Here is a 6608-nt window from a genome sequence, read left to right as displayed (position 1 = left end):
GGCGGCCGCTTACCTGGCCGCCGTTCACACTGCCGATGTCAGTGTCGGGCGAGCGCCTCTCGCGACCGTTAAAGTCGAGGGAGCGTGCGCGCGCCCGGCGTGTTGGTTGCAATTGGATGCTCGGAAGGGGGCAGAGACGGCCGAGCCGCGGCGCGCGCGTCCACTTACCCCGTCCCGCCCCCAGCTCTCACCAAAGAAGGAGGTGCGACGCCCGCGGAAGCTGGGGGGAGGGGGGCAGGGCTACAGTCAAGTCCTCTCGTCTGATTGGCTCTCTGGGAACCTGCTGCAGCTACGCGGGAAAGAAGCCTCAGCTTCCCGCATGCGCAGTTAGTAAGACGGGGCTCGGGTTTGTGAGGGGGTGCTGCGGCAGGAGTACGGCGCGTGCGCAGGCGCGGGACTGCGTTTGCGTTCCCACTCCTGCGGCCATTCCGGTTCACTCAGAACGTTGGGGGGCGGGAGCCCAGTCCTGAGGTCAGGTAAGTGTCTGCGGAGAAGCCCGATACCCACACGGTTGCCCACGATTGTTAGAGGCTCCGGAGAGAGGACTGGGAGCTGGGACCCGTGAATTTCCCCGTTTGCGACCCTGAGTCGCGCAGCCCATTGACCTGAGGCCCCGCTGGCGGTGAGGTGAAGCCGGCCCGGACGCCCGAGCTAAGTTTACCCTGGAATGGGTTTACCCTAGGCTGGTGGGGGTCGGCACTGGGGCTCTTCAAGGACTTGGAGGGGCGGGCGAGGAGAACCCACCCTTGTGGAGAAGACAGTTCCACCGAGGCCCGAGGACAAATGGAGCGATGCTCGTTGACTTGTTCGGCAGAGCCTTAGGGAGCTGTTAGCACGCAGCTGGGCCTGTTTTAGGCATCGTGGGTGTTTTCCTCTTGCCCAGCCTTTCGAAGGACCACAGAGAACCCTCTCCGTGGGGCCCCAGGCCATCTCACACGCACTGGTCAGTTCGCCTTTCTCAGACGAAAGGTTCTTACCCTTTAAGATACTTCGAGCTCTTAGATTTTCCTCCGAGTGTCCGGAGCCCACGATAAAGGGACTTCGCCAGCCTTGTCCTTAGGTTTGCTGGAGAAGCCAGGACGGAAATGTTATTTGCCCTTGGAGAAACAAATCTGCCAAGAGGCATTCCATCTGATCTGAGCCTCCTAAGAATACCTGACAATTTTGTCTCAACAGTAGAAATTCAGTCTCCAAAACCCCATCCGTCTATGGGAGAGTTCAAGCTTAAGTACATCGAACCCTCCTCCCAATTGTGTTAATCCACCCATCAGTATTGTGCTCGTGTTAAAACCCAAACAAAATCAAATCATTTTTAAGCACACGGCTGTTTTCAGCAACCATGTTTCTTTCAAGTCCACCCAAAAACAAAAACAAAACAAAAAGCAGTTTTACCACTAATTTCAGTTGGTTGCAAAATCTGTTACTTGAGATCCTCACACTAGGATGGGAAAGTGGATTCCTGAGATGGCTCCAGGCAAAGGGAGGTGTGTTTCCTTGCAAGAAAAATGTTAACCCCAAAACCCACTACTGGAGATTAGTTCCCAGCCATGCAAGAGGCAGGAGATCATTGCTTTTTGCTACAAAATCTGATGGACTTTGTTTAGTTTCAGTGTGTTTTTGTTTTTGGCAGTGTCATCTTTAGGTAACTTTCAAAACAAATCTATTAATGTTTTAATAAGCCAACATGTTCAGAAGCTAGTATTCTAATTAACTGAGTTATCTTGTTAACCAAGTGATACAAAATATTCTAGTAAGGTTATTCACACCTTACTTATTAATTTAGGTTAAGCTCTTTGGTAGCGTCTTAATTTTTACAAATTCAGAATGGAAACTGGTTTTGACTAATTGGTCTAGAGAGAAGCTTTATAAAAACAGAGAGGAGGTTTTTAAAGTCCATAGAAATTATTTCTGAATATAGAAAACAGAAGTAGAAGGTGTCAGAAATTCAAGTATATATTAAGTGTAAGAACTATTCATCTTAATTTAACCCCCCCCTCACACTGGAGATTTTGCATTACTTGTATACAAGCTAACACCACTATTTTATGCCCTTATAAGGGTGCACAGCAAAGAAAACCATAAACAAGACAAAAAGACAACCCTCAGAATGGGAGAAAATATTTGCAAATGAAACGACAAAGGATTCATCTCCAAAATATACAAACAGCTCATGGAGCTCAGTATCAAAAAAATATATATCATTTTATTATAACATCTTTGTATTGCTCAAGTATTCCTCTTTTGCCACGATGAGCTTTTGAGTGGAGATCTTTCACTCTGATTGGGATAAGATTAGGCTGTTCAGTAATAGTGGCCGCTAATGGCTTGAGGCATTTAATGTTTGTTAACCAGGGTGTTACCCTGTGTCATTTATTTTTATATTCAAAACAGCTTGTCATTGGCGGGGGTTGGAGGAGGGACGTCCTCCACAGCAAAAATGAGGAACTCTAAAACTTTATAGTTTAACCACTGAAGATGAAAAGGAATAATCAGGTGTACATTTAAACGTGACTTTTTTCATCTTTTCTGTCCTTCATGATTTTTTTTACTATATCAGATAATTACTAAAGATCTCTATGTTTAAACCAGGACTTGCTGTGATGAAGGTAGTTTTTATCTTTCAGTTTGAACCTTCTGGGAAGTCACACTATATTCCTGACATCATAATTCTCTCTTTGGCACCTGATTTCATAGACCACAATTATGACCTCACCAAACAGCATATCTTCAGTAATTTCATGGTTTCCAAGTATTTCTTAAATTGGACCATGCCAAGTAAAATTGTTTGCAGGTCATTTTCTAGATACCTTTTCATTGAACTTCTAAAACAAAAGTCCATGAAATAACCCGTTTGCAGATTGGCCTTGTGGTGTGTTAGCCAGAGGTTCCTGAGCTTTGTAATTTAGGGATCCTAAGCACTTTACGTTTGTGGTGACGTGTACGATTTTTTTCTCTCCCTCGGTGGTATTACCTCTGTTTTACAGATGTGGAAACGTGGCCAGAGTTGCACAGTGAGTAAATCGTGGAGGCAAGGCATTGACGCAGGTCACGCTGACTACAAAGCAGTATGGCCTTTCAGGGACAAAAAAGTGAGGGGGAGTCAAGAAGAGACCGTTGAGGAAAATGAGCTAATGCTTTCTAAGGAGCTGGGGGAAGAACAAATCTGGAGATGTTATGAAAGGTAAAGAAACAAGCAGCAGGAAGGACAAATTTAGTTTAAAAAAATGGACTACCTAATGTTCTTCCAAAATAAGTCTTCCTGAAATATTCCACATAGTATATATCCCTTCTTTTCTTTATCTGTATGAATTACAAATAAAGAAAATCACTACGATACCATATTTGAACGTGCTTTGAAAACCTAAGTCCTAAACAAATACAAAGCATCATTCATGGTAACAGAGTCTTTGAGACTTTTAGAGGAAAATGTGGAGTGTAGTTACTGCTGCTTTTTTAATGCGTTTGTCCTATTTTAATAGTGTAGTTGATAAATTATAAAGTTCCTGTTAGGTGCCATAAATAGAAGAAAATCACAGTGGTGCACCCAAATAGGACAGGTGTAATTGTGGATTTGAAGTTTTCTGTTAAAAAAAAAAACTGAACGGGATGTTGGTATTGTATGAATTGAAAGCTTTTCTTCTTATCTACTTCTTTAGTGTCTCTTGAGCTGTGCAGCAGTAAGCCTATTAAATTTGGACCAAACTCAGAGTAGTTTCCTTTTCCTCTTGTCCTCCCAAATCAAGGATAGCAGCTCTGTTGTCCTTTCCTGCTCAGTCCATTGTGATTTTCTTATTTGAGAAATAATTCTCTGGAAACACTTACTGTGGCTGAAAGGTGCTCTATCTTGAGTGTAGAGCCCCCAGCCTAGGAAATGACAGGGTCTATTTCAAGCCTGAGCCAAAGTTCCCAGGGGTTCTGTTTGGGGAGGTGTTCCAGCCCTCATAAGGACTTCAGGCAACTAGAACAGGAGGATGAGCTAGATGTGAAAAGGAGAGAAAGGCTGCTTTATCTTTACTCCCATTCAGCAGGGAGCACCAAAACACACTTCTGAAACATAGATTATTATTAAGCATTTCACAGAAAACCATCCTCTCACTTAGCTTCTGGTGCCATCAGCTGGCCATTTTGTCTTTTTAAAGCTCACTGTTTGGTCCTTCACCATTGATTAGGTCATTGTTTTTGAGACCTATTTTATCTCCTTATTTGGGGGGGCGGGGAAGCAAGACCATGACTGAGCAGGTAATCAGCACTCCTGAATTCTGGTCTCAACTTTTTAAACATTATAAACACAAGAAACAATAGCTCTTACAAGTGTCTGTCCTAGCAGTTGGAAGAACTTGCTAATTCCTGTGTCCTTTGCTTCTCAAACTTCAATGTGCCTCTGAATCACTTGAGGATCTTATTAAAACACAGGTTCTCTGGGACTTCCCTGGCGGTCCAGTGGTTAGGACTCTGCGCTTTCACTGCTGTGGGCCCGGGTTCGATCCCTGGTTGGGGAACTGAGATCCAGCAAGCTGTGCAGCACAGCCAAAAAAAAACAAAAAAAACCACACAGGTTCTCATTTAGAAGGTCCTGAGATTCTTCATTCCTAAGAAGCTCCCAGGTGGTGCTGTGGCTGCTGCTCTGTGGACCACACTCTGATAGCAAGATTCTGGAGCTACCTCATCCGCTACAGCAGCCGCGAGCACATGTGGCTGGTCCAGGCTGACGTGCTGTAAGCGTGGCCACACTTCAGATTTTGCAGACCTCATATAAAAAGAAAATCTAAATAATTTTTTATATTGATTATATGTTGAAGTAATAATATTTGGGATATACTGAATTAAATAAAGTATATTGAAATTCATCAGTTGCTTTTTACTATTTTTAATGTGACTATAAGAAAATTTAGAATTTCACATGTGGCTTGCACTGTATTTCTATTGGACAGTGCTGTTCTAGAACATTAATGCAGGGGACTTCCCTAGCAGTCCAGTGGTTGAGACTTCACCTTCCAATGCAGGGGATGCGGGTTCAATCCCAGGTCGGGGAGCTAAGATCCCACATGCCTCCCGCTAAAAAGACAAAACATAAAACAAGCAGTATTGTAACAAATTCAATAAAGACTTAGAAAAAGGCAGCTTTAAAAAAAAAATTAATGCAACAGAAGCAATGTTTTTGATGTTCTTTTTTCAGATGACCCAGGTTTTCAATCCCCTTGTGACCATTTCACCTGTTCTTTTCGCTCAATTCGATATTCATTTGTCTTCTCTTCCTCTCCCGCCTGTTCTCTCCTTTACACCTTCTCCATCTCCAGCATTGCCATCATGATCGTGGGGCTTTCATCCAGCAGTCAGACGATCTTAAGAGCCAGGACTGCAGGCAGCAACCACCTCACCTGGGGGCTGGTTAGATATGTAGAGTCTCAGGCCCCACCCCAGCCCTAATGAGCCATATCCTATTTAACAGGATCCCTAGGGAATTTGTGCATGAAAGTTCGAGCCGCGAGAGCTTTAACAGTCTTCTTTCCTAAAGCACCCCATTTCAGCGAATCGCCACATCTGTTCTTTCGGTTAGTTTGGATGACATTTCTGCAAAGTCGATACACCATGAAAGTTGTGGCTAAGAGAAACTAGTACTCTACCTTTCTAAAAATTACTCAAACAGTGAATTTTAGGCAAATGGTATCCAGAGGTGGGTCCAGAGTTGAAATCCTGTGTCTTCCAGATTCAAATATCCTCTGTCTCAGAGACACAAAGGCAGTAGCATCCCCTTGCCGCTCTCCAGAGCATTTCGGCTGTTGGTGAAACAAGCCTCACCTCACTGCATCTTGTATAAATATGTGATTGTTTGCTCTGGTCACAGGCCACATTCCAGAGCTGAGTGAGCATGCCACCCATGAGCTAGGTGTCAGTCTTGGTTTGGGCTGATTGTGGAAGCCAGAGGAGGAACTGTGTACCAGCTGGATCCAGTCAGGAAGAAAGGTGCCTAATAGGATGCAGCTTCCAAGTCCCAAAAACCAGCCTTCTGGTGACTTGGGAGCACAGTGAAGTCTGAGAACCACTGCTCTATGGCGTGTCACCCATTCCAGGCTCTGACATGTACCTTACTCATGGATGTCTTCATTTCTCTTTTATGGTACAGGCTCACTGGACCCACTGAGGCCCATGCATGGCACATAGTAGATGTTGAAAATATTCATTGAACAAATTAACATTGCCTGTTTTAAAGGCGTCAGTCCTGTTATCTCTTAACTTGACCAAGTGAGAGAGAGTGTGGCTTTAACCTAAATTGTAGCCAGCTGTTTAGTGCAGATGCCACCCTCCAAGGAAGAGCAGAGCCGAGGGGAGTTGGGGTGGAGAGCCGGCCGGGCCCGACGCTTGCACTCATGCGAGGGAATAAGGGCACGCTGTCGTGACTGCTGGTTTCCCCTTACACACACCGCTTGTTACCATTTTTCTTTTTTTAATGTCACGATGAGCTCTAATTTGAGCTGCTTTTATTGTTCCCCTAAGACTTTGGGTTGCTCTGTGGGTATCACAAAAACTGAAATCCAATCCGTATTCTTCTCTGGGCTTTGGGGAAGTGGAACCATGGGTGTGTTTGTCATTTTTAGCCACCATTGGAG

The 6608-nt window shown here is 44.5% G+C and overlaps 1 protein-coding gene across 1 annotated transcript in view; it reads right to left on the bottom strand.

The window, feature by feature from the left end:
- Positions 1 to 110, bottom strand: part of MPHOSPH9 (M-phase phosphoprotein 9) — a 52239-nt gene extending 52129 nt beyond the window's left edge. Inside the window, exon 1 of the mRNA XM_007448674.1 lies at positions 14 to 110. The gene's annotated coding sequence lies outside the window, so the exon portion shown is untranslated. The remainder of the gene's footprint in view (positions 1 to 13) is intronic.
- Between the last annotated feature and the right edge of the window lie 6498 nt (positions 111 to 6608).

The sequence above is a fragment of the Lipotes vexillifer genome, unplaced genomic scaffold, assembly GCF_000442215.2.
Source record: "Lipotes vexillifer unplaced genomic scaffold, Lipotes_vexillifer_v1.1 scaffold21, whole genome shotgun sequence".
NCBI lineage: Eukaryota > Metazoa > Chordata > Mammalia > Artiodactyla > Lipotidae > Lipotes > Lipotes vexillifer.
The sequence above is the reverse complement of the archived record's forward strand: the minus strand, read 5'-3'. Positions and strand labels throughout refer to the sequence as shown.